Genomic DNA, 26,663 nt, shown 5'->3' on the forward strand with positions numbered 1-26,663 from the left:
GGGGGGGGAGACTTGGCATGTCCAAGAGTGAGAGGCTGAGGAAAGGGTGATGTGTGGGGAGAGGGAGGACGGAAATGAAGAGAGAGGAGGAAAGAACACATTACTATGCACTCATGTACTGGGCAGACTACGAGAGAGAGAGAGAGAGAGAGAGAGAGAGAGAGAGAGAGTTGGGGGGGGAGGGAGACTTCAAATTTAGTGGATGAGGTATGAGGGAGGAGGGGTATTGGTGAGGTGTGAGGCGGGGAAGGGAAGGTGTTGTAGTACTGTAACAGTAGTACATGCAACCCCAGGCTTATATGGACCTGCAACTGGTGTGAATACCTGGTGCAGTACAGGTGTTGTAGTAACAGTAGTACCTGCAACCCCAGGCTTATATGAAGCTGCACCTGGTGGACTGCAGGCCCAGGTTGACATTCCTCCACAGGACACTATCCGCCTTTTGGGGGATGGGGAGGGGACTGAGGGATGGTTATACAACCGGGCAGCCCCACCGCCTGGTTATATCGGTGCCACCACAGGAAGGCGTCCCTCTCCAGCACCAAAGCAGTAAGTGGAGGCGATTAACTTTTCTCATTGGAAAAGTGTGTCCAGGATAAAACACTATCGCCTGGTGGTGGCCAGAATAACAAAGGAAATACGTCACCGAACTGATGGGGTTAAGACCAGGGTGACCAGTGGCTCGACTCTCTGGGGCATTTGGTGAGTAATAATTCCCATCCATCTCTCTTATACTCTTTTTACTATACCTTGGCATAAACCTGCCATCTTTTCTTGAAAGCTGAGCTGTTACAACATAGTAGCACTAGCATATGATGCTAGTCACGAAGAAGTGCCATGGAAAGGATGTAGAACCATAGCATTATCTTTTTTCCGCCTCTCATCTACAAGAAATATGCTACATGAGAACAAAAATCTGGCCCAAGTGAAATGACTAGTCAAATCCTTAGTAGCCAGGTCCGGTTGCAGCGCCGTAACCCACTAGACCACCAGGCGTGCAGTTGCCACAATGCCCGTCATTAATGTGGTGTCAGTGAGACAATATCCAGCCCCGTGACAATAACCAGGCCAGATATTACCACGCTGGCTGGGCTGGTAATAGCCCCAGCATCGTATACTGTACAACATATAGCCCAGTGTTACCCTTACCATACCACGCTTCCTAACACTTGTTTTTGCCGAGTTATTTTGCATATGACTCTTTATAAGTCTCTTGTATGCTATCTTTATCTTCCTGTTGTCGAAACAGTTTGCATCACTAATATATAAGAGAATTCTGAGGTGTAATAAACAAAATAAATTGCTTAGGAAGAGGTGTTACGAACGTTCCTAAGGGAACGGAATTACCACCCAGTTTCTTTGCCTTCTTCAACCTGAAACTCCCATTCCTCCAGCCCAAACTTTGCCCTGGCATCACCTTCTACCACCACAATGCTGTCCTTAAATAAACTCTTCCACTATCTATCTTCCATCTACCTATCTATGTATCGCCAGATATTCTAATTCCGTTTGGGAGGCCACAAACGAATCGCCTCCATATCACTTTGTCATCTGCCATATGACTACCCTCTCTCCAACACACATCCACTCTCACATTACCTCTCCATCCCATCCCTCCATCTCACCCGGTCTCCCCCTCCCTCCTCCACCTCATTCACACACTCTCCTAGTCAGTCTCTCATTTCCCATCCTCTCCACATGGCTAAACCATCTCAAAGTATTTCTCCAAACGCTTTCAATCACATCCACATCAACTCCACAACGCTCCTCCATTTCCCCATAAGTTTGTGTTTTTCCACGTAACCCTCCATGTTCCTCTCTCCACTGCTCTCGTTTATACCATAACTGACCTAAGAAAAAATAAATAAAAACAATCAGCCCATAATTCAACCATGAACAATTATCTTCCAGTTCAACTATTAACCTTACTACCCTGACACACTTCCCCGGTGCTGGAGGGACGCCTTCACTTGGTGACAACATGATATACCCAGCCGGCTCGTGTGACCAACTGTACAGATGTCCCTCAACTCCCTCCCTATTCCCCAAAATGAGAATGGGTGACTGCAGGATGAGGGCATCTTCTGCCTGGAGTCCACAGAGTTCACGTACAAGAGAATCTAAGACTAAATTAACAACAGTGACAACATTCTTCGCCTTCATTTCCTTCCAACACCGTCACAACAGTAACAACATTCTTCCCCGCCATTTCCCTCCAACTCTGTCACAACAGTAACAACATTCTTCGCCTTCATTTCCTTTCAACTCTGTCACAACAGTAACAACATTCATCGCCTTCATTTCCTTCCAACTCTGTCATAACAGTAACAACATTCTTCGCCTCCATTTCCTTCCAACTCCACTCCATCTCTCCACCTTTTGCATCTTCTCTCCGCCTCCATGTTAGAGAATATCTTGACATGACAAGCAGCCTGCACCAACACACAACACTCCTGTCACTATACGACAGAGACACATCAGGACACCACCCAGCCCTCCTCAGCTACCAGCTTAGATTTGGGTTGGGTGGTATCACAGATGACACGTGGCCCACTTGTAGACCAGGTCCACACAACATAACACACATAATGCAACACTGCACAGCACATGACACAAACATACAGACATAAAAACAACGGTGTAGGGAACCTGTGGGACGATCCCATAGGGACAGTTGCTTACCTGCTGTCGACGGGTCTGCTGGGCCAGGTTTGACCGGGATTAAACAACGATCTGTTGCACTAACCTTCCTGATAGTGTCCTCTGGTGTTACACAGGTCCTTGATAACCCTAATGGTGCCAGCGTATAGCTTGTTGAAGTACTCTCGGTGCTTCTGCGTCAACTATCATCATCATCATCATCATCATCATCATACAGTGCACTAACCTTCCTGATAGTGTCCTCTGGTGTTACACAGGTCCTTGATAACCCTAATGGTGCCAGCGTATAGCTTGTTGAAGTACTCTCGGTGTTTCTGCGTCAACTATCATCATCATCATTATCATCATACAGTGCACTAACCTTCCTGATAGTGTCCTCTGGTGTTACACAGGTCCTTGATAACCCTAATGGTGCCAGCGTATAGCTTGTTGAAGTACTCTCGGTGCTTCTGCGTCAGGCAACGACGGGTGTAGCTGTCGATGCACTGAAGACCTTCCAACAACACCCTGACCAACGAGACAAGGAGTTACGTGAGGTTAGGTTGTTCATCATCATCATCATCATATTTTTCATCTCCATTATCCTCATCAAAACCACCATCGTCATCTTGGCCTTAAAAGAAAGAGTTGGGCAGGGTATGTTGTGTTGGGTTGGGATAGGTTAGGTTAGATCAGGTTATAGTGAGTGAGGTTAGGTTAGGTCAGGTTAGGTTAAATGATATTATGTTAAGTAATACAGTGTTGATGGTTCTGAGTAAAGACGGGTGTAGTTATCGATGCAGTGAACACCTTCCAAAAGGATCCTGACGAAGAAGAAAGAGAATTAGACCAGCGCGTATCGACTGCACGAGGGTGATGCATGTCAAAGTCCAAGTGTAAATATATGCAAGTATATGAAAGGACATACCACACTCTGTTCACTCAACCTGTCCTAAAACTGCCATCCCTCCATCTTGAATGCTGAGTTATAACTTATAGTCTGATTCCCGCCCGTTTGCGGCTTAGGTGTGGCCCACACCTGTGGACAATGGTGCCACGTTTCCCCAACTTGCGATGTGAAACGGAAGCTGTTTATGTACAAGGCATCACAAATTCGATAAATTCAGATGAATAAAACTTACACTTGTGTATTTTGATGGATGAATCAACAGTAATCTTATTATGCATAAAATATTTATACAGTAACACAGAAACATGGCATACATATTGTACAGTGTTGCTAAAAGAAATAGCAGTCACTTTTAATGTTTTTTAGCGTAGTTTTAGGGTGGTTAATAATATTACAGTTATGGATATAATAGAATGAGCCTGAAAAAAGAAGAAATATGCCAATATTCAAAGTAAAAGAAATAATTCATATAATTCTTGTGAGTGGCAGCACTGACAGATAGCTTCCCTACAGAGAGAGAGAGAGAGAGAGAGAGAGAGAGAGAGAGAGAGAGAGGCGGGAGAGGGGCATGCATTGTCGGCATCACTAAATATAACCAAACCAAATTAACAAATGAAAGCACAATTATAAATAACTTATAAAAGAATCAAAAGTACTCAGGGTAGCTCACATTTCCCGCCAGGAGAGAGAGAGAGAGAGAGAGAGAGAGGTCTGTCACTGCCTTCTTTGTATTCATTTGTTCCTTTGTACATACTGCACACACTGATATACATTGTTCCTATTGATGCACATATATCTATACACGTAATTTCTCTCTCTCTCTCTCTCTCTCTCTCTCTCTCTTCTAATACTGACCACGTGGTAGGTGAATCCAGCCCCCCCTTCCCCTTCCCTCCCTTCTTAATCCCTCCTGGGTGTCTCAGGTCAAATCCCCCTTCACACTTCCCCTCCCCCTGGACCACCACCCCAACAAACCCACATCCACACTCCCACCCACACCTACACCCACACCCCACTACGTCGGGGTGTATGAATCAGTAACGTAACAAACCTCTCAGCAGACAGTAACTTTGACACTCCATCTACTACTAAATATAACAAAACCAAATTAACAGATGAAAGCACATTTATAAATAACTTATAAAAGAATCAAAAGTACTCAGGGTGGCTCACATTTCCCGCCAGGAGAGAGAGAGAGAGAGAGAGAGAGAGAGAGAGAGAGAGAGAGAGAGAGATAACGGTATAGAAAACGTGGCAACACTGTACACAGGTGCGAGCCACACCACAGCCGCAAACGTGCGCGAGTCCTACTATAGAGATTATCACTGAATACGATGCTAGGCACGAAGAAGTGACAGGAAAAGGATGGAAAGCCGCAGCATTGTCTTTCTGCCACTAAGTGAAACAAGCTACAAAAGGTGAAAATTTGGCCAAGTTAAAGTAAATGAAATATACCAACAACCACTTAAATGCCAGCCAAGGCTTGGGTTCCAACCTCAGACTAAAAGCAGACTGAAAGGGCATCATGCTACAAACTGAGTCACCGGAGCTCCTTAGGCTATTACTTAATCCCTCCACCTCCAAAAACCTCTCTAAAGATAAAAATATTCGTCAGGTGATAACAACAATAATACGAAAACACTCTCATGGCAGGGAAGGATTTCACGTCATACATAGAATATATTCTCCTCTCCTCCTCATCTTCATCCTCATCCTCATCAATCATCATCCCCATCCTCATCAATCATCATCATCAATCATCATCGTCGTCATCGTCATCGTCACAATCCTCCTCCTCCTGATCATCATCATCATCGTCGTCGTCCTCGTCGTCATCATCATCATCATCATCATCAATTATCATCATCAATCATCATCATCATCTAAGGACGTCGTATTCTGTTTTATTCTTACTTCTATCGCGCATGTGTTCAGCTAACAAGAGCATCCTATAGGTTTTTCACCTTAACTTGGTTCATATATATATCCTTTTGCAGCTGTTTCACGGGGCTCAGTGACTGAAAAAGGCAGAACTGCAGGTCTACATCCTTTCCATAGCACTTCTTCGTGACTACCATCATATTCTAGTGTTACTCTGATGTTACACCACAACATTAAGATGCAGAGATGGCAATTTTAGGCCAAATTAGAGTAAAAGGAGTATAGCAGTGATGAGTTAATGATGGATATATTTAAACCCTCCAGTCTGAAAAGTCTCACCAAAGCTGCATAAAATCGTCTGGATATGACAACAACAGAATGAAAAACACGTCATGGCAATGAAGTGGTCAGGCGGGCAGGTCAAAGTTTGCTACAACTACACTGTACAAAATTGAACTAGACGTACAATTACCATCCCTTCATCTTCAATACTGAGGTGTAATACCAGATTAGTACTATTACATGATGCTGGTCACGAAGAAGTGCAATGGATTGGCTGTAGATGTTATAATATCTTATGCCGCAACTGAGCCCAGCGTAACAGGCTGCGATGGACGAAAATCTCGGCCAAGTTAAAGTGAACGACTTATACAGTACACGAGGAAGAGTTCGTAAAAACATCTCTAAGGTTTATGCCTATCGACTGCACGAGGGTCATTACGGCAGTCCATCAGTTTGTGCTGAGTCCCAATCTTCCCTCAGAACACGACCCGCACTAGTCAGTTGACATCCAGGTCCCAAATGTACTGTTGGGTGAATAGGGACAAGGAGGAAACTAACCAGTCTGACCGGCAGCAGAACCGAACTCTGGTTGTTTCAGTTGCGAGGTGGGTGTGCTAACCACTGCACCAGCAGGTCCCCCACACTGGACGCGGATCGATGAAACAGCTAAACTCTGGGTCACTCGGCCGCTAAACCCCTTTACTACGAGAATGGCTGCTGGAGAGGCACGCCTTCTCGCGGTGGCACTGATGTAACTGGTCGCCTCCTCTGCCTGGTTATACTTCCCTCACCTCCCTCCCTAGCCTAAGAAAAGAGGACGGTAGACGGCAGGAGGCGGGCAAATTTATCCTGCAGTCAACTGGGTTCACGTTTTAGATGAATTTCGGCCTCCTCCTCCTCCTCCTGCCGCTGCCGCTGCTGCTGCTATACTAGTAGTATTAGTAGTAGTACTAGTTTTATTGCTTGCCGGAATCGAAAGATTCGGCAAGCATGTTGGTCAGTTTCCTATGTTTGTCTGTTTGTCTGTCTGTCTGTCTGTCTGCTCTCTACAGGTCACAGCTGTGAGCCAATCGTTCTATAAAAAAAAAAAAAAAAAATCGGAAGGTAGATGTATCAATAAACCCTGGAAGCCTGTTGTTTTCCATCAAAATCGGCCAAAGGTCCTGAGCTGGGTGAAAAAAAAAAAAAAAAAAAAAAAAAAAAAAAAATCTTTAACATGGGTCAAATTTTAAAAAATTCATGTATCCGTCTATTCTCATCGGATCTTTATGAAATTTTAAGAGGGGGGAGAGGGGAGGAGGGGGAAGAAAAGTTGGGGGAAGGGAGGAGGAGGCTTGGGGAAGAGGGGGGATGAGGGGGGAAGAGGAGGGAGGAGGGGGAAGAAAAGTTGGGGGAAAGGGGGAAGAGGCTGGGGGAAGAAGGGGGATGAGGGGGGAAGAGGAGGGAGGGAAGGCGGGGGGAAGAGGAAGTAAGGAAGAAGGGGGGAAGAAAGTGGTCAAGAGGGGGAGGAGACGGGGGAGAATAAGGGGGGAAGGGGAGAAGAAGGGGAGGGGTGAACGCGGGGGAGGGAAGAAAGGGGGATAGAGGAAGGGATGAGGAGGGAAGGGGGGGGAGGAAGAAGAGGAGAAGACGGAGGGGAAAAGGGGGAAAGAGGGGGGAGGAAGAGGGAAGAAAGACGGCGGAAGAGGGGGAAGAAGGGGTGGAAGGGGGGGAAGGCGGGGGGAAAGACGGGGAGGGAAGAGGGGAAAGACAGGGGGCGAGGCGAGGGGGGGGGACAGGGGGGAAGAGGAGGGGGAATCCATCCGGCAAGCGCTCTGCCTATGGCAGTTTCATTTGATTGCGTCCACCAACAAAGTTGGAGGAGGTCATGTATTCACCCATGTTTGTTTGTCTGTCTGTTTGTCCAGACGATAACTCCAAAAGTTCTCCATGAATTTCAATGAAATTTTGTGGAGAGGTGGGCTATGGGCGAAGAAATAATTGGTTTAATTTGGGGGCGGATCAGGATCCTGCAATGGCATTCGCGGAGGTATGAGCTCTCTGAGTGCTTTCTAGTTCTTATTGTTCCCAGTCACTTTTATACATCTTGGACTTTTCGAACTGGAGGTGTTAGAGACAGTCTTCACTAACTTCAACAAAGCAATGCCATTAATATGTTATTTTTGTAATCTCAAGTCAAATTTATTCAGTTTAACAGGCTCTTTGAACTGGAAGGTAGCATATAGCCTTTATTAACCTCACCACTATAAGAAATTTCAATTTTAATCTTACTATATCCAGTCAATTTTACTCAGAAATGAATTTTCATACCCAAAGTTTATATTTCCTATATCTAGATCTTCCCTTCTTTCACCTAAGAACAAACTGATATAAACGCACAAGCATATTCTGTTACGTCCATCAATGTGGCTGCAAAACTGAGAGGGTCTTATCTGTCAGGACTTCAAGCAGTTTTACACACATAACAATGTTCCTGTTGTTGCAGCCCTAAGGCATCCTGTGTCCCTCTTCCACCTCAAATGCGGTTACTTTCAATCCAAAGTGTACTCCTCTACCATCTCAATCATGCTTCTTTTTCACCTCAGTTTTGCCTCTCTATCACCCCAAGTTTGCTTCTCTTCCACCTTAGTTAAGCTTCTCTTCCACTCAATCTATGCCCCTCCTCCCCTTAAGCTTACTTCTCTTCCACCTTAACACTGCACCCCTCTCCCACCACAACAGCAAAAATACAAACTCACGGGCACATTGTGTTGAGCTCGTGGATGGTGGCAGCAAAGCCCAGGTCCTTATTTGTGAGTACCTCCAGCAGCTTCACACACACGGCAATGTCCCCGTTGTTGCAGTCCTGCTGCGGCCCACGTCCCCCGCCTCCGTTGTGCCGTAGCCGACCACTGTGACCCCCACCGCTGCCGCTGCGGTTATCCTCTGACCTCTCCTGTGCCAAGATGAACAACAGTTGGATAAAATATGGTACAGACTATTTGTTTTCATCTGACGTACTTAGGCAACTCCCACAACTTGAATACTACTTTGTGGTTCCATGAAATTTGACGGCACGTAATAAGGGGTAGGAACTGAGGTAGGTTACTATACATTTTTTAAAACTAACTTGGCTCAGCTTTTCGTCCTTCTATGGCTTATTTCACGTAGTTCAGAGGAAGAATAAAACAATGCTATAGCTCTGCATAATTTCCATAGCACTTCATCGTGACTAGCATAAAATTCCTGTATTAATCTGTTGTAATAACTAAGCATTCAGGGTGGAACGATGTTTTAGGCCAGGATAGAGTACAAACTGTACAGTCAAATGGATCTTACACTGTGACTTCACATGACCATCACCTGGGCTCAAAGGTGTTAATGATCTTCGTCAGGTAACAAGAAACGTGTAACAATAAATGTAGAGTTAAGCTGACTACCTAACTCTTAAGTCCCATGATATACCTTTTGTTTTATTTTCCTGCTAGCAGGCAATTTTATTCAGTTTAGGTGAGAATTTTCGAATTAGAGGGTTAGACTTAGCATTCATGAACCACTTCACTACCACCAGTAAGTCCTAAGTTACATAACACAACTTGGTGATGGGAATAATAGAATACGTCATTGGACTGAAGTGGGTTAACAATTCAGCTAAACAATACGTTTGCATCTGATTAACGCTAACTTAAGACCATTCCATGCACCGCATAAAAGCCCATCGATTTTATTCAGCAATGAGAAAGCCCACAGCGGCAAAATGCTGGGGCATGTGTGACTGATACGGAAAGCAATCTGGCTAATTTGTTTAACTGACGGAAATCCTCTCTCTCTCTCTCTCTCTCTAACCACCCTATCCCCCATCCCAGTCCCCATCTACTGTAGTACCCATAATGACCCCTACGCACGAAAAAATGCTTGTTCAGTATAGACGGTTCGATACCCCGCTCGAACACCGATTTAAACTCACATAACTGCACGAGAACTCCGATAATTTACCTGACTTGCTTGGCACCTGTCAATATTACCACTAAATATACCTTGGTGTGGACAACGGTGGTGCAGTGGTTGGCTCCTGTACCTGGCAACTGGAAGAACCCGAGATTAATTTACCGGTGAGCGCTTTTCCCCCCGAGAGAGAGAGAGAGAGAGAGAGAGAGAGAGAGAGAGAGAGAGAGAGAGAGAGTGTGTGTGTGTGTGTGTGTGTGTGTGAGGGGGGGTAAGGGTAAGGTGTGGTAATGTTTGGGTCCGAACCGATGTGTAGGCAACCCCTTCACTACGAGGGGCCGTCTCCACTGACCTGGATAAAATCTATTTATCTATCTGTCTGTCAGTATGTATGTCTAAAATCAAATTCTTTTTTGCCCCATCATGAACACAGGGAGCCTTAGTTACGATACACACCTTGCATCTTTTCTCACGGTTCGGTAGAATTACTACTACTACTACTACTATTACTACTACTACTACTACTAGTTATTATTATTATTATTATTATTATTATTATTGTTTGATAACCTTGTTATGGTCCAGTGGGCCTCCTGGTAATCTGTTTGTCCCTATGTACTCGTAACATTTAAGGTGAAGGTGAGCAGCCTGGCTCATCCCTGAGTGGCATTATGTGATCAAAGAACACCAACTATCCCTCACACAGGAAGCCTTAATGGCCCCATCCGTTTCCAGCGCATTATCCCACTAGACCACCAGGCGTCCAATTGGTTAAATGGTTACCACCCAGCGTAATAAATGGTTTCTTGGGCCACAGGAAGCCATCTAGCCTGTCACCCAGATAGCCACTTCATCGAGTGAGTGGATGAAATAAAATCGTCTGGCGGTAGCAAGGTACCGTACTAAAGGACAACTGGATTTTTGCAGGTGGACTGGAGCCAGGGTGACTGGGTGGTAACGTGTTGGCCTCTCGCTTTGCGTGTGGCCAGAGTGTACTGTATGAAAGACAAGGCATGGCGGATGGTACAACGGGTGAGGGAATACTCGACGTGTTTTCATAGGACGGAACTGAACCAATTCACACACTACAATACTGGCTTGTGGTGGCATGAATTTTGATGACCCATTGTAATGAGGAAGGAATGAGTCTCCTTGGTTACTAGTCTCACCCCTTCAGTCTAACTACACCTGGCCACCACCTGAGCTGAAAGAGGTTAGGGACCTTTGTGAGAGTAAAGTAAATGCCGTATAGTTTGTCCTTTCGTATGTCACCACCTCGTCCCTTCCACCAATGGCATACACCCTACACACTGACACACACATGTACAGTCGGCCGAAGAAGTAACGGCGGAGTATCCAGAAAGTTTCGGTCAATGATAATGGATAATACTCCTCTTATATCTTTGCAAGAAGACACCTATTATGTAAAATTGTAATAGAAAACAATAAATAAATGGCAAAGAACTTATGAATTTCAAAATCGTGGGAAACAGTTTGTTAGTTACGATAATAAGAAATCCTAAACGGAACTAATTGAAATGTCAGAACTATCGTTCAAGGACAGTCACAAAAAAGTTGTGGAGCTTCATTGAAGTGTGGTATCAAGCAATTATTTGTGGCAGCGTATGACTGCAAAGAAAAGGCCTTCAGTAAACAATGAAAATCTGTCATTTTTCTTTATTAAATATTTACCGTTAAACTACTAGCGAATAGTTGATGGTCAATTATTTCCGTTTTTGTTGTCTCCATGGACGACGACAGAAAGCGGGAATGCAGCGTAAAGTTATTTATAGTAGGCTATCTTCAATGGCTCGATCAACAAACACGAATGCAGACAGCTTTTACTCACAGACATGCAGCTGTTACACCGCTTTTGGACATTTTTCAACTAAGAAAAATCTGTGGAAACCTTTGTATAAGCCTGAGAACTATCACTGAATGAAATATAAAAGAACCTCGCAAATTTGCTGAGAGTCGCAGCTCCATGGAGAATGCAAACTTGTGTCATAGTCTAGTATCCTCGGTGCCTGAACGACTGGCAAGAGTAATAAAATGCAATAAACATAATGAGTTCAGAACTTCCAAATCAGCATTTTCAGTTAGACAGGACATAGCTGTTTATTTAAAATGAAAGATATTCTAGATTTAAAAGATCGAACAAGTATGTGCTTTTGCACTGCACGAGTTTGTAAGCCCATCTTTTAGTCCTCTTTACTGCCTAGTGTAAAAGAAAAAGGAATAATATGTAATACAGAGTAATTTTGCATCAATAGGGAATAAAGTAGTTAATTACATTTATATGCTAGGGGGTGGCAAGGAATAAGAGGCAGAAAAGGTCTTGCAGCTTCGGGTAGGGTATCCTTACTAAGAATAATTTAATTTTTGCAGCATCCTTATTGTTCCTACATCATCACCATAGCATTTGAAAAACACGTACCGTATTGCATTCACGAGTTGGCTTTCGAAACTAGATAATGAGTTTTTGAAATCCAGGGACGCAAACATGAGCACGGGCATATACCGGTACTATGCACCACGCGCGGAAAAATAACATTACACATTCACATCGGGAAAACATATGTTACAGGTTATCTTCTAAATATATCATTGCCTGAGGTTACTCATTTCTCATAATTCTTAGCGTGATACACTGATTTTTTTTTTCTTTTCTTTTTGATATGACGTGATGACGTACATATATTTTTACCTTGAATTCAATAATATTTCACGGAACGCAGAGTGTCCGAAGCAATCCGAAACTCTGCCATCACTTCTTGGGGCGACTGTACATCACTTTCATAACGCACACCCTCTTCCCTACTCTCTCTCTCTCTCTCTCTCTCTCTAACAGCCTTTACAACTCTACCCATCCTCAAACTCCACCCACCTCTACTCAACACCACATTCCACACTCTCCACTCCTTCCACCTCCCAAAACCACTCATCCATTCTCATCCCAAATATCCCTCCCTATTCCACTCATCCACTCCACCCATCCCAAGTATCCCTCCCTATTCCACTCATCCACTCCACTCATCCCAAATATCCCTCCCTATTCCACTCATCCACTCCACCCATCCCAAATATCCCTCCCTATTCCACTCATCCACTCCACCCATCCCAAATATCCTTCCCTATTCCACTCATCCACTCCACCCATCCCAAATATCCCTCCCTATTCCACTCATCCACTCCACACATCCCAAATATCCCTCCCTATTCCGCTCATCCACTCCACCCATCCCAAATATCCTTCCCTATTCCACTCATCCACTCCACCCATCCCAAATATCCCTCCCTATTCCACTCATCCACCCCACCCATCCCAAATCTCTCTCCCTATTCCACTCATCCACTCCACCCATCCCAAATATCTCTCCCTATTCCACTCATCCACTCCACCCATCCCAAATATCCCTCCCTATTCCACTCATCCACCCCACCCATCCCAAATATCTCTCCCTATTCCACTCATCCACTCCACTCATTCCAAATATCTCTCCCTATTCCACTCATCCACTCCACCCATCCCAAATATCCCTCCCTATTCCACTCATCCACCCCACCCATCCCAAATATCTCTCCCTATTCCACTCATCCACTCCACTCATTCCAAATATCTCTCCCTATTCCACTCTAGGTCTTTTTCACTTACTTCACCTTACCAACAACCTTCCCGTTGCCCTTTTCACGTCCTCCATCTCTTTCACTCAGCCCTATAGCCTCCTCAACTCCACCCCACCAACCACACTTCACCCAAAAGTTCTCCCTGCATCCACTTTCCATCACACTGTGCACACTCTACCCTTCCACCTCAGTAAATAACCTTCTCTTATTTTCAAATTCCATACACCTCACCCAACTCAAATGTTCCTCTTCTAAATCCACCCACCAGCTACTCCACTCCTTCCACGCTGCCCATCACAGCTTCTCCAACACCTCCATCTCTTCCACCCTGGACTATAGTCTTCCCTACGCTGCCTTATAACGTTCCACCACACAATCCACCTCGCCCAAATTTCCTCCACCAATTCCCACATCCCCAACTTACCTCACACCACCTAACAATACCCCTTCTTATCCACTTCCCTCCACAATGCCTCCACTCCACCTCTCCACCTCCAGAGCCACCACCTCTTCCACCCTACCAAACAATGTCTCTAACTCCATACGCACCCATTACACTCCAAAAGTCTCTCAAAAATTTCCACCTGCCACCCCAAAATACCCTTCCAAATCCACCTCCCACCACATTACCTCCACTCACAGCATCTTTCCAGTGTATCCAACTCTTCCATTCCACCCAACAGTCCTCCAGCCTCCACTCCACTCCACATCCACATTCAACCTCACCAAATTTCCTCCCGAAACTACTTTGCTCCATCCACATGTCTTTCCTACGTCCACTCTCACCACATTCATACTCCATCCAGCCCAAGTCCACATACCCCACCTCTTCCACCTCCCCAATTCCACCCCACTCCACCTAAAAGCCCTCCACACCTCCACTTCCCACCACATTCCACACACTTCACCTCGCTCAATAGTCTGCCCAATCCACCCATTCCATCCACTTCAACCCACCAAAATGTTCCTATTCCAAATTCACCCTCCACTTACTCCACCACTTCCACACTCCACCCAGCCAAAGTCTACATCCCGTGCCTCTTCCACCCTGCCCAATCGCCTTCCCAACTCCACTGCCACCCACCCCGACTCCACCCACTCCACTTTGCTCAGTAACCCCCAACTCACACATCCCACCCACTTACCACCACCCAAACCTCCACCCCACAGCTACGGCCTATTCTTCCACACACCCTATCCTCACCTCGACTACCTCTTCCACCCAGCCCAAGAGCCTCTCCACTCACACCCAGACTGTCATGACATTGTTCAAGCACCTCAAAATGCTCTTTCACCACATTCCACACACTCCACCCATTCCACATCTCTTCATAATCTCCCCAGTTCACACACCTCATCCACTACAGCCATTGCACAAATCTCTCAAAATTCTCCCTCTAGCTACTCCACCCCTTCCACACCTCACCCAGCAGTGTCTCCACCAACTCCACCACTTCCACCCCACCAAACAGCCTCTCCACCTCCACCCACACGCCGTGCCTCCACCCCCAGACCCCACCCGCCTCAGCCCGCCCACTCCACCGCATTACACTCAATAAAGTCGCCCCTCTCACCCGGTGCGCTCTCACTGGCCGGGGCAACGCAGGACTCCACCCACAGCGTCTGTTTGGCCCACCCACACCCTACCCACACCCTCACCCCCTCCTCACACCCATGCTACACCTCCCCACACTCTCCTCACCCCCTCTCCACCTATTTCCCAGTCCTTTCCGATCCTCCTCCACTTGCCCACCGTCTCTCCCTACCTCCCCAACCCCCTCCACCCCTTCTGTCCTCCTCCACCCACCGTCCCCACTAGCTAGACCCTCCTATACCTCTCTACCCCGCCACTCTTTCCCCTCCTCACTTTCACCCTCCCCTGTCCCCCTTCACATATTCAAACAGTCCCTTTCCTTCTTCCCCCACCCCTCCCTCCCTCTCCTCCCTCCCATCCCCGTCCCCTTCCCGCACATACCTACAGTAAACCCTCCCACATATTTTTACACCACCACTCTCCTCCTCTCCCCTCCACTCCCCACTCTCGACCTCCACTTCTCCTCCTTCCCCCTCCACCCTTTTCCACCCCTTCTCTTCTATCCACCTCTCCCCACCCTTCTGTTCCATCCACCCCTCCCCACCCCTTCTCCTAACACTTCCGTCCCTCTTCGCCCCCTCCAGCCTTTCCCTACCAAGTTCAGCCTCTCCCCATCACTGTGTAACCTTGTCCTGTCCCGTACCAGCTCCACCCAACGCATTTCTTCAATACACCTCCCTCCAGTTCTTGCTGTCCTTCCATCCTCACCCACCTCCCAACCAGTCCCACTCATCCCAACCTCACTCACACCTGCCCCTCCTCTCCACCAACCCCTTTCCTCCACACTCTCTCCAGTTCATCCCCACCCATATCACTGCAGGCTCCACACATCCACGCCCGCCGCCCCAACAGCCACCCCCCACATCCTACCCAGCCCAGTCTTATCCTAACCTCTCCCCAACCTTCCCCATCTCCATCCCCTCCCAGAAGTTCTCCCAGTCCACTTTCCTTCTCTCCTCCTTTCCACAGTACCCTTCCCTCTTGGACCATTTAATCGCCTCCTCAGCTCCACCCTTTCTAGCCCCGCCTATTCAAATCTTCACCCCCATTACTACCAGCCTCCCCCCCCCGTTATCCCCGCCTTTTCGAGCTCTGCTCATCCTCGCCTACTGCCTGTCTCATCTTACGCCATCCACAACTCTCTCCCCTAACCACTTTCGTTCATCCTATCTTTTCTCCTCCCCACAAACTCCGCCCTTCTCACGCCTATCCCCGCCCCAAGCCTCCCCAGCCACCTCTGCTACTAGCCAGACTTATAATACCCATTACATTTCTTTAGCCCTTCCCTCTCCTGCCCATTTGTGCCCACCCCTCCCCACCCCTAGCCCACCAGCCTCCTTCCCACCTCTCCCTCTCCCTCTCTTTCCTCTCCACCTACATCTCTCCTTCCTCTCCCTTTTCTTTCCACTCACACTAACACATTACAATTTGTTCTTTCACTTCTTTTTTCTTCTACTTTCCTTTCCATCCCACACCATCCCACCCTTGCCTCTTCCCATCTCACAACCTTCACCACTGTCGTCTATCCCCACCTACAATGCCCCGCCCTTCCACAGCAGCCCCACCTACCCCGCCCACACCAACCCTACCTAGACCCGCCCATCCCTGCCTCTCCTATCCCCCACAAGATCAACCCACAACACCCCTTTAATACCCCCTTTGAATCGCCATCCCTCCCCAGTGTGGTGCTGGAGAGGGACGCCTTCATGTGGTGGCACCGATATAACCAGGTGGCTATACTGCCTGGCTAGACAAACCTCCCTCAGCCACTTTACCCCAAAGGAGAATGGTGGAATGCACGAGAAGGACAATTTAAGCCTGTGGTCCATCGGGTTTACGTTTCAGATGAACCTGGGGATACAACAACAACAATAACAACAGCAACTACTATAACTACTCTCCGGTTTGGCTTGCCACTCCCTTTTCCTTATCTCTCCGCCCCTACCATCCCTGCTCCGCCCACTCCCGCCTCTATTGCCCCGCCCATCCCCGCCCACACAGTCTCTCACTCGACTGCTTCCTCTCCTACAGGTATGAACTCCGCTGGGCCTTCTGCTTGTTACCCTAAACACTCACACGAATTCAGTCCCTTGTGTGCCATTATGTCTTGTGTTGGTGTATCCTTGCCATCACAGGACAATCTTATACATCTCTGGAAAGCCTCTCCTACTGAAGGAATTATTCTCTTAAGCAAATAACTAACTAATTAAATAAATAAATGGTTTAGAAGGAAGGAATAATGAAGAACTAGCACCAAACCCTAATATGGCAATATGGCAGGAGTCAACTTCACCCCAAACTCCCCGGCGTTTATAATTCAACTCATTCTGTCCACACCCGGTCATTGTTGGAAAAAACTGATTTTGAAATACGAGTATAAACTGTTTCAGGAGGAAGCTTTTGTCGCCTGGGGATTTAAGAGGTCAGACGGCTGTGGCTGTGGCCTATCCGCTGAACTCAGCACTGAAGGGGAAGAGAGGCTTAGCATGACCTTCCAGCACTATCTATCTATCTGTCTGTCTATCAATCAATCTATGTTGAAAGCTTCTGGAATTAGTGTAAGAATATTGATGTTGGTATGAAGGCTGGATCACTTAGTTGCAAACACTGTTCTTTTGTTCTTTGAGTATGCCTGGCTGTGTAAATATCTCTATCTACTGCATCTATCTAACTATCCATCTATCACTCACTCACTGTCTACTGCCGGTAAACGTGTGTAGATCATTTCTGACGGTAAACTATTCGTTATCTTCACTGTCCAACACTATCTACCTCTCTATCTATTTTTACCTCTGTATGTACAGTATATATGACCCACCTGTGTACTGCCGGTAAAGGTGTGTAGGTCATCACTGGAGGTAAACAGTGCGTTATCCTCACAGGCCAACACTATCTATTTACTCGTAGTGGCAGTAGTAGTAGTTTGGTAATTGTTGTATCCCCAGGTTCATCTGGAACGTGAACCCAGTGGACTGCAGGCTTAAGCTGCCCATCTCTTGTAATCCGCCATTGTCCTTTCGTATCTCTCTCTCTCTCTATCTATTTATCTATCAATATATCTCAGTATGACCCACCTGTGTAGTGCCGGTAAAGGTGTGCAGGTCATCACTGGAGGTAAACAGTGCGTTATCCTCACTGTCCAACACACTGCCAGCTTCTCCACCCAGCTGCCCAGGTTGGTACTCCTGCCCCAACACAGCACCTGTAGGCACGATACAAAGGGTTAAGTGTTTGTAAAGGTAAAGGTGAGGGCAAAAGTCATGATGTGCTTAACCGCTATGCTCTGATAACAATGATGATGATAATAATAATAATAATAATAATAAATAAAATTAACAACAAAAACAATAATAATAATAATAATAATAGTAATAATAATAAATCACCGCTTTAAAAGTAATCCATCCATCCACCATGTAATCTTGTCCAGACTCTGAAATCAATAGCGCAGAGGTCCGGGGCTAGGATATTCAGTCCACACGTTTTGCCAAGACTGACCAGTCACTCTTCCCCAAGTGGCATTACCCTCACGTAAACACTAATGGTGAAACACACTAGGCAGAGACAGGACCCAGGACGTATTGGACGTTTGGCTCAGACGGCTTCCTCAGCAATGGTGCTTCTCCTTCACGCTGTTACAGGCCACGCTGTTGCTTCTGCCATTGGAACTCTAAGTCTTTTGATTCACATACGGCGGATCGTCTTAACCCACTAGACCCCCAGGCTTCCATATAATGGTTATAATGATACCATACAACACAGGAAATGGTTTTAGGGGTAACACGAAACCATCCGGGTTGCCACTCATTGTCAAGGCATCTGGAGGTTGCACTACATCGAGTGAGTGGATGGTGCACGTTCCTAATAACAGTAAAAAAAGAAAGAAAAAAAGAGAAAGTGTCGTGTTACCTCCAGGGCCACTTGAAAGGCAGAGAAATCAAAGATGTTGTAAAATTCTCAAAATTCTCCTGTTCTTTTTCTCACCCCCCCCCCCCAGCCGCAGCACAACTGCCAACCCAAACTAAGTCTTGTGTCCTCCTTCCACAAGGGTTAAAACTAAGCCTTGTGTCCTCCTTCCACAAGGGTTAAAACTAAGCCTTGTGTCCTCCTTCCACAAGGGTTAAAACTAAGCCTTGTGTCGTCCTTCCACAAGGGTCACACCAACAGACATGCACCACCATCACTGTCTAGCCATAGTCGTGCCATTTCTTGGTGTTAAGTCGGGCATAATATTGTTGGCCAATATTTCTTCTTTTTACCTTCACCAAAATACCAGCCAACACTTGACAACCAAACAAGAGGGAGTATTCTTAAGGCGCTCTAAGACTGCTGGCTTAGACTTTTATCATGGCTCATACAGCCACCCAACACTTTACAAGAGGCTACCATGTTAATAGTCTCTCTTAAGCTCTATTTGTCTACAACACTGCTTGCTAATAATTCTGCCTTCATACATATTGCTACCAAACACTTAACAACCTGCTACAATACTCATCAATTATCTTAAGCTTAAAGTTGTACATAGGATTGCTTGTTTGTAATTCATTATTTATTCCAACAACTACTAAACACTTCACAACCTGGTACCATATTCATAAACTTACTTACGATTAAGTTATGTACTCCATCCCATATTTATACTTAAATATTCATTGTTATGGCTACCAAGCACTTTAATCCCTGCTGACATATTCAACAATTTCCTTAAGTTGTGTACAAGATTGTTTGTGTATACTTGTATCGTCATCAATACAGTTACCAAACAAACATAACCAAACTAGAGTGACTATCAAGGGACAAAAGATACAACCCAATACATTATGTCCAAAGAATCTTTTCGGACATTTGCTTACTGTAAACACTGGTCATATCTTTCACTACGGCACTGCTTTTGTTCACATGTGCCAACTATTTTATTCCAGCTGCCTGCAGCCTTCATTACCTAATTAACTAATAAAAGTCCTTGCTGAGAGAATAACATCGTGTGGTGTTAGTCTGCTTCACTACGATAAGGTATTGTTACCTGTAGTCTTGCTGCCACTGGGCTACTGGAGGCAGCTCACCGCACACCGCACACAACGCCTTAATCAAGCTGCTATTTAACCCTTACAATTCCATTAGTCTCGCCTCAGCTAAAAATACACATCGCCTGGACCGTACAAGAACAATACAGCAAAAGACATCACCATACTGAACAGGTTACACAGAAAAAGACATCACCATACTGAACAGGCTACACAAATAAGACATCACCATACTGAACAGGCTACACAGCAAAAGACATCACCATACTGAACAGGCTACACAGAAAAAGACATCACCATACTGAACAGGTTACACAAAAAAAGACATCACCATACTGAACAGGCTACACAGAAAAAGACATCACCATACTGAACAGGATACACAGAAAAAGACATCATACTAAACAGGCTCATAAGAAAAAGGATGACGACATATTAATAATAAACACACACGCACATACACACACCTACACACAAATACGTTCTTGAACACAAAAATATATATGCAATCACGCAAATATAAGCAAGGTTTGGTGAATGAATTTGGGACAGTGTGTAAGATGAGGAATCTGAAAGTTATTGTAAACAAGAGTAAAGTTATGGTGTTTGAGAGGAATGATGTCACAGAATGCACAGTGAGGTTGGATGGTGAGGATATGGAGAATGTGAGTGCATTCAAGTACTTGGGTAGTGTGATGAGTAAGGATGGAACTTTGGGGGATGAAGTACTTGAAAGGGTACAGCAGGGAAGGAAGGTTGTTTGTTCACCGACAGCGGTGATGAGAAATAGGGAGGTGCGTATGGAAGTCAAGAAGTCACTGCATGATAGTATTGTGTTCCCTACCCTGACGTATGGAAGCGAGGCGTGGACCTTGCTAGAGGGGAACAAGTCAAGAATGAGAGCAATGGAAATGAGTTACCTGAGAGGAGCATGTGGAGTGACATGGAGGGACAGGTTGACGAATGACGAAGTGAAGGAACGTTGTGGGGTGGATGTGGATGTGACTGAGAAGATTAGGAGAAATACACTGAGGTGGTTTGGACATGTGGAGAGAATGGAGAATGAAACACTGACTATGAGGGTGTATGTAGGTGAAGTGGAGGGAGGGAGAGGGAGGGGTAAACCGAGGATGAGGTGGAGGGATGGAGTTGAGAGGTATATGAGGGAGGGGGGAGAGAGCTGGGGGGAGGGCAGTCAAATGGTGGGTGACAGAGCGACATGGAGGCGTTTTGTCTGCGGCCATCCTTTGCAGGATTAGGGCGTCCGGCTATAGATAGAAAGACAGACGCAAATACACAGGTACACATACTTGTACAACCATATACAGTACAAATACACACACACACACACACACACACACACACACACACACACACACACACACACACACACACACACGTACAATCACACAAGCATATAAAACACACAATTATAGATGCAATCTCATAAACATATATGTACACACAAATAAATACACACATTCACACACCATACACACACAAACAGGCACGACTACACACACATAGCCTACATACGATACATAATCATACAATCACATACAAACACAAAAATACACATAAAACAAACACAAAGGACAGACAAAATCACACACATGCAATCACATACACTACACACACACACACACACACACACACACACACACACACACACACACACAAACGATTCTCCCTCCAAGCATCTGAATATCAATGAAATGAAAATTGAGAGGTTACCCACCACAGGATTTACTTCCCCCTACTCTCTCTCTCTCTCTCTCTCTCTCTCTGTCTCTCTCTCTCTCTCTCTCTCTCTCTCTCTCTTCCTTCTGTTTCTCTCTTCCTCTTCCTTCTGTCGTCTACACTGTCAACCTCCTCCCTCATTTATGGTCAAGGTGTTCCCCATTTTCTCGAACTCAGTTTACTCTCTCTCTCTCTCTCTCTCTCTCTCTCTCTCAATCTGACCTGTATTCCCCTCGCTCACTCAATCCAACCAATTGCTCTCTCTCCCTCCCGTAACTTTACACTCCCTCTCACTTTGTCCTTGCTCTCTCTCTCTCTCTCTCTCTCTCTCTCTCTCTCTCAAATACCAAACATAACCCCAACTCCATTTAATCCATAACAGTTCAATATTCTGTGATTACCTACGTTTAGTGCAGCAAAAACTGAACACATGAAAAAGACTATGAAAAAGGCTATACTCCTTTTACTCTAACTTGGCCCAGTTTTTCGTCCTTTTGTTGCTTATTTCACGTAGCTCAGTGGCTGAAGTAGACAAAACTACAGCACTGCGTCCTTTCCATAGCACTTCTTCGTGACTATGATCATATTCTACGGTCAGTCAGTTGTTACAGCTCAGCATTCAAGATGGAGAGACGCGTTTTAGGCCAAGTTACAGTAAAACGAGTATATCTATAATGATGATTTGTGTGTGTGTGTGTGTGTGTGTGTGTGTGTGTGTGTGTGTGTGTACCTTACGAGGGTCCAAGTCGGGCTGTACCTGTTATATAAACACAAAAAACACAATTCTGTTATTTGGGTAGACTTGCTACATAAATGAAGAAGTTGTTTACTCCTCTCTGGCGCCATCCTGCTGACCAGGGTAACAACAACCATGTATTAATTAATCTGTTATGTACATATTTGTGGTATCAACATTGCTTACTTAAATGCCACACCAAACATTTTTCTCGGAGGGAAAGTGGTAACCAGAATCCATCCCTTCTCATGCTGGCTAAGTACCGTACGAATGTGGAGAGGGTGGCTGTAGTAAGAGTGATGTAAGTGAGGCAGAAGTGCTAGTGTGTGTGGGAGTGTGAATAATCATGTCATCTTTATCAACAACAAGGTGTGAACATATACAAGCACATGAAAGGCATCGCTACCACCACACAGTTTAAATGTCCCACACTTACGAGCATCAAACCCTAGACTTGAGTCACAGGAAGATGGCGAGACAAGCACGCTACCCAGCAAGCAACGTGGCAAAGGACCTCATACACACTGGTACAGTTAAACACCACAATATTAACTACTGTATGAGCTTTGGAGTCTTAAATCTTGAGGGATGTCTTATCTCCGTTGTTATGACTAAAGCCAGACGATTTTATCACTAAGAACCCTCCTGAGGTCTGAAAAGTTACTAAACTATTACATAGGAAGGACCAGGCAGCCTCCTCACTAAAAGACAACGATTCTATACGTACAAATCATACCAAAAACACAGGTAAAGGAAACTGGCAAAAACTTTCTCTGCATCGGACGCCTTAGCCCCACCGTACAGCCTTCAGCTTCACCTGGTCTGTTAAAACACTACTTTTGCTGCGTCATTCTTATACTGTGGCACCTTTGTGCAGCGCCTCTAATGACTGTGTTTACAGCGGAAAATTAACATGTGAGGCAGGTGAGCAGAAACGAATCTTCTAAGAGGACATGGGGAAAGGGTGGCGGGAAATGATGGGGTGCACAACTTTTAACGGGGTAATGGGGGACGCGTGGGGGGGGACGGGGGGGGTGGGGAAGAGGCAAGAGACGTATGTCGTGTTTTCTAAAGCACAGGGGGTGGGTAAATGATGGGTGGTAATATGGTGGTATCCTCTTTTGGGGGGATGGGAAGAGGGGCACATTTTACGGATGGGGAGATAGGGAAGGAAACATGGGTGTATTTTTCTCTAAGGGGAGATAGCGGATGGGTATGGGTGGAAGAGGGTGGGTAGGGGTGGGGTGGGGTGGGGTGTTGACTCGTATCCTCCATTATTTCCTAAACTCACATTCTTCTGGTGTATTTTTTGGTCAGTGTGGATTCTTTCCTCTTTGTAATTTACATGAGAGGAACTTCTGGTTAAAAATTCAGTGACTAAAACTTTGGGATACTAATGATGGTGTGTACAGAACCTGGGTGTAGTAATAGTGATAATGATGATAATAGCAATAATAATAATAATAATAATAATAATAATAATAATAATAACAGTAATAATATTAATAATCATAATAATAATAATAAAAAGAAGAAGAATACAAGTAGTATTTGTTATGATGATGAAGATGATGATGATGATGATGATGATGATGATGGAATATGAAACAAGAAAATGACACAAAATCGAGTGCAAGAGAGTGGAAATACGCAAGGATGTAGGCAATGTCATCATCATCATCATCTCTCTCTCTCTCTCCCTCTCTCTCAGCATGTCCTCTTCCCTCACTTTATCCTCTCTCCTCCTTCTTCTCCTTGCTCTTTTCTCACCTTCTCTCACTCCCTTTCCTCCCTTCCTCCCTTAGCAACTCATTATAAAAGCCTGCTGGTCTTGACGTTCCTTTCCTCTCTTCACCCCTTCCCTACCTCCCTCTCCTCTCTTCTCCCTTCCTTCTTCTTCAATCCATTCATCCCTCACCCTCTAGCATCTTTTCACCCTCTCTCTCCATCCCTCTCTCAACTCTTTTCTTTCTCTCTCCTTCTCTTCTCTCTCTCACATTCACGCATCACAAAAAGCTCTCTCCTAACCTTTTACTCCTTCGTCCCTTCCTCAATCTCTCCTCATTTCTCCCCATGTCTTTCATCCTCTTCCTCTCCAGCTCTCTCCCTCCCATCCCACTTTTCTTTTCATCTTTTTCCCCTTTCCCCCTTTTAACTCCTCTCTCCCTCCTTTCCTCCTCTCTCCCTCAGTCACGCATTATAAAGCCTGCTGGTCCTGACGTACCTAATTACTCAGCACAGTTTTTGTCCAAGAGATGCAAAGGCCACACCCTCACCCGTTTTCTGCTGTTGTTTTTCCCATTTTCCATTGAGTTCTGTCGGGCAAACTTTCTTAGTCATTGTTCCTATCTTGATATGATGACTTGTGAGGGAATGGTGGTGTGTGTGTGTGTGTGTGTGTGTGTGTGTGTGTGTGTGTGTGTGTGTGTGTGTGTGTGTGTGTGTGTGTGTGTGTGTGTTCATCCTCTCTCTCTCTCTCTCTCTCTCTCTCTCTCTCACACACACACACACACACACACACACACAAGGCAGGCCTCTCCCGCCGTCCCCCAAAGAGATGTTGGTGAGGAAGCCCTTAATACACAGGCAGAGAGGAGAGTCACGCTTCCTTGACACCTGACGAGAGAGAGAGAGAGAGAGAGAGATGGGGGATGGACACACACACACACACACACACACACACACACACACACACACACACACGGCGTGGGTAAGTCGCCTCCTGTGTTGCTGCTCAGATCTGTGGCAGGTTATGTAGACTGGCTTGAAGTCCATGGGGTATACACGATGGAGAAGCACTTTGTTTACCTTTGACACCTGACTACACACACACACACACACACACACATCATGTCTCTATCTGTCTCATCTCACCGCCCCTCCCCATCTGTGTGTGTGTGTGTGTGTGTGTGTGTGTGTGTGTGTGTGTGTGTGTGTGTGTGTGTGTGTGTGTGTGTCCACTTTTTACATTCGTTTCCCCCTTCCTCAATTTTCTCTCTCTCGTTTCTCTTACTTTCATCCCTCTCTCTCTCTTCTCCTTTTTTCTTTTCTTTCATTCTTTCTCCTTTCTCCTCCGACCCTCTCTCCCTCTCCCTCTTTTCCACTGGTATCCTCTTCACCTCCTTAACTTTTCCTCTCTCTCATTTTCTTTATTCTTTCTCCTCTCTCACTTTCTCTAAATCCTCAACCACGCATTTTGTTTGATCTCTTTTTGTCTCTTTCGCTTTAATAACGTTATGTTTTTTATTATTTATTCCTTCTCTCTCTCTCTCTCTCTCTCTCTCTTTTCATCCTACAAAGCTGCTACGCCTCCGACAAACACAGAATAGAGGTCACATAATCGTAGAAGGGATCTGTGTTAGATTGGGGGGCTATTGTATATGTATTGGGGGAGAGAGAGAGAGAGAGAGAGAGAGAGAGAGAGAGAGAGAGAGAGAGAGAGGAACGAAGGAGGGTAAAAGAAAGAAGTAGGGAGAGAGGGAGGGAAAAAAAGGATAAAGAAGGGAAAGAAAGGACTGAGGAAGAGAGAAAGGAAGGAAAGAAAGGGGAGATAAAAGAAGGCACAGAGAGAGGGAGGCAGATGGAAGGGGGAGGGAAGGAAAAGGGGGAGACAAGGGAGGGACAAGAGGGATATGGAAGGAAGGGATGTGGAAGAAAGGAAGTGAGAAAAAGAGGGAAAGGAGGGGGATGGAGGGAGAAAGAGAAAGGGAAACAGAGGGAGTGTAAAATCTGGAGGACTAGAGTGAAAGAAAGGAGAGAATGGGAGGGAAAGTGGAAGGAAGGGAGAAAGAAAACGCATGGAGTGAGGGGAAGGGAGAAGGAAGAAATGATGGGAAGGAATGGGAGGGAGTGAAGGGGGGGAAAGAAGAACTCAGAGAAAGTATGAAAAGAGGTCAGGCAGGGAGAGTGGAAAATAGGGAGGGGAAAACACAATATGATTCCTTGAAGTGTGGTAAAATCGAAACACACACAGTACACTCATCAGGCTACCATGCACACCCCCCCAAAAAAAAAAAAAAAAAAAAAAAAAAAAAGGAAAGAACAACGACAGAAAGAAATGAAAACAAAGAGAAAAAAAGACATAAAGTGGTAAAAAATGAAAATAAAAACACTAATCCCCCCAAATTTCTCAAACTGACGAAATATAACACTGTGGATGGATATTCTTAAAAAATGACAATTTCAAAAATGAAACTAAATAAACCAAGTGGAATTAAGTAATAAAAAAAGGAAGATAATATGAAATTGTACAATACATTGCAGAAGAAAAAATATTATGAAGGTTATACAAATTAAAAAATACAT

Source organism: Coenobita brevimanus, chromosome 107 (assembly GCF_032717465.1).
Source record: "Coenobita brevimanus isolate Jiangsu-jjx chromosome 107, ASM3271746v2, whole genome shotgun sequence".
In the NCBI taxonomy this organism is placed as follows: domain Eukaryota; kingdom Metazoa; phylum Arthropoda; class Malacostraca; order Decapoda; family Coenobitidae; genus Coenobita; species Coenobita brevimanus.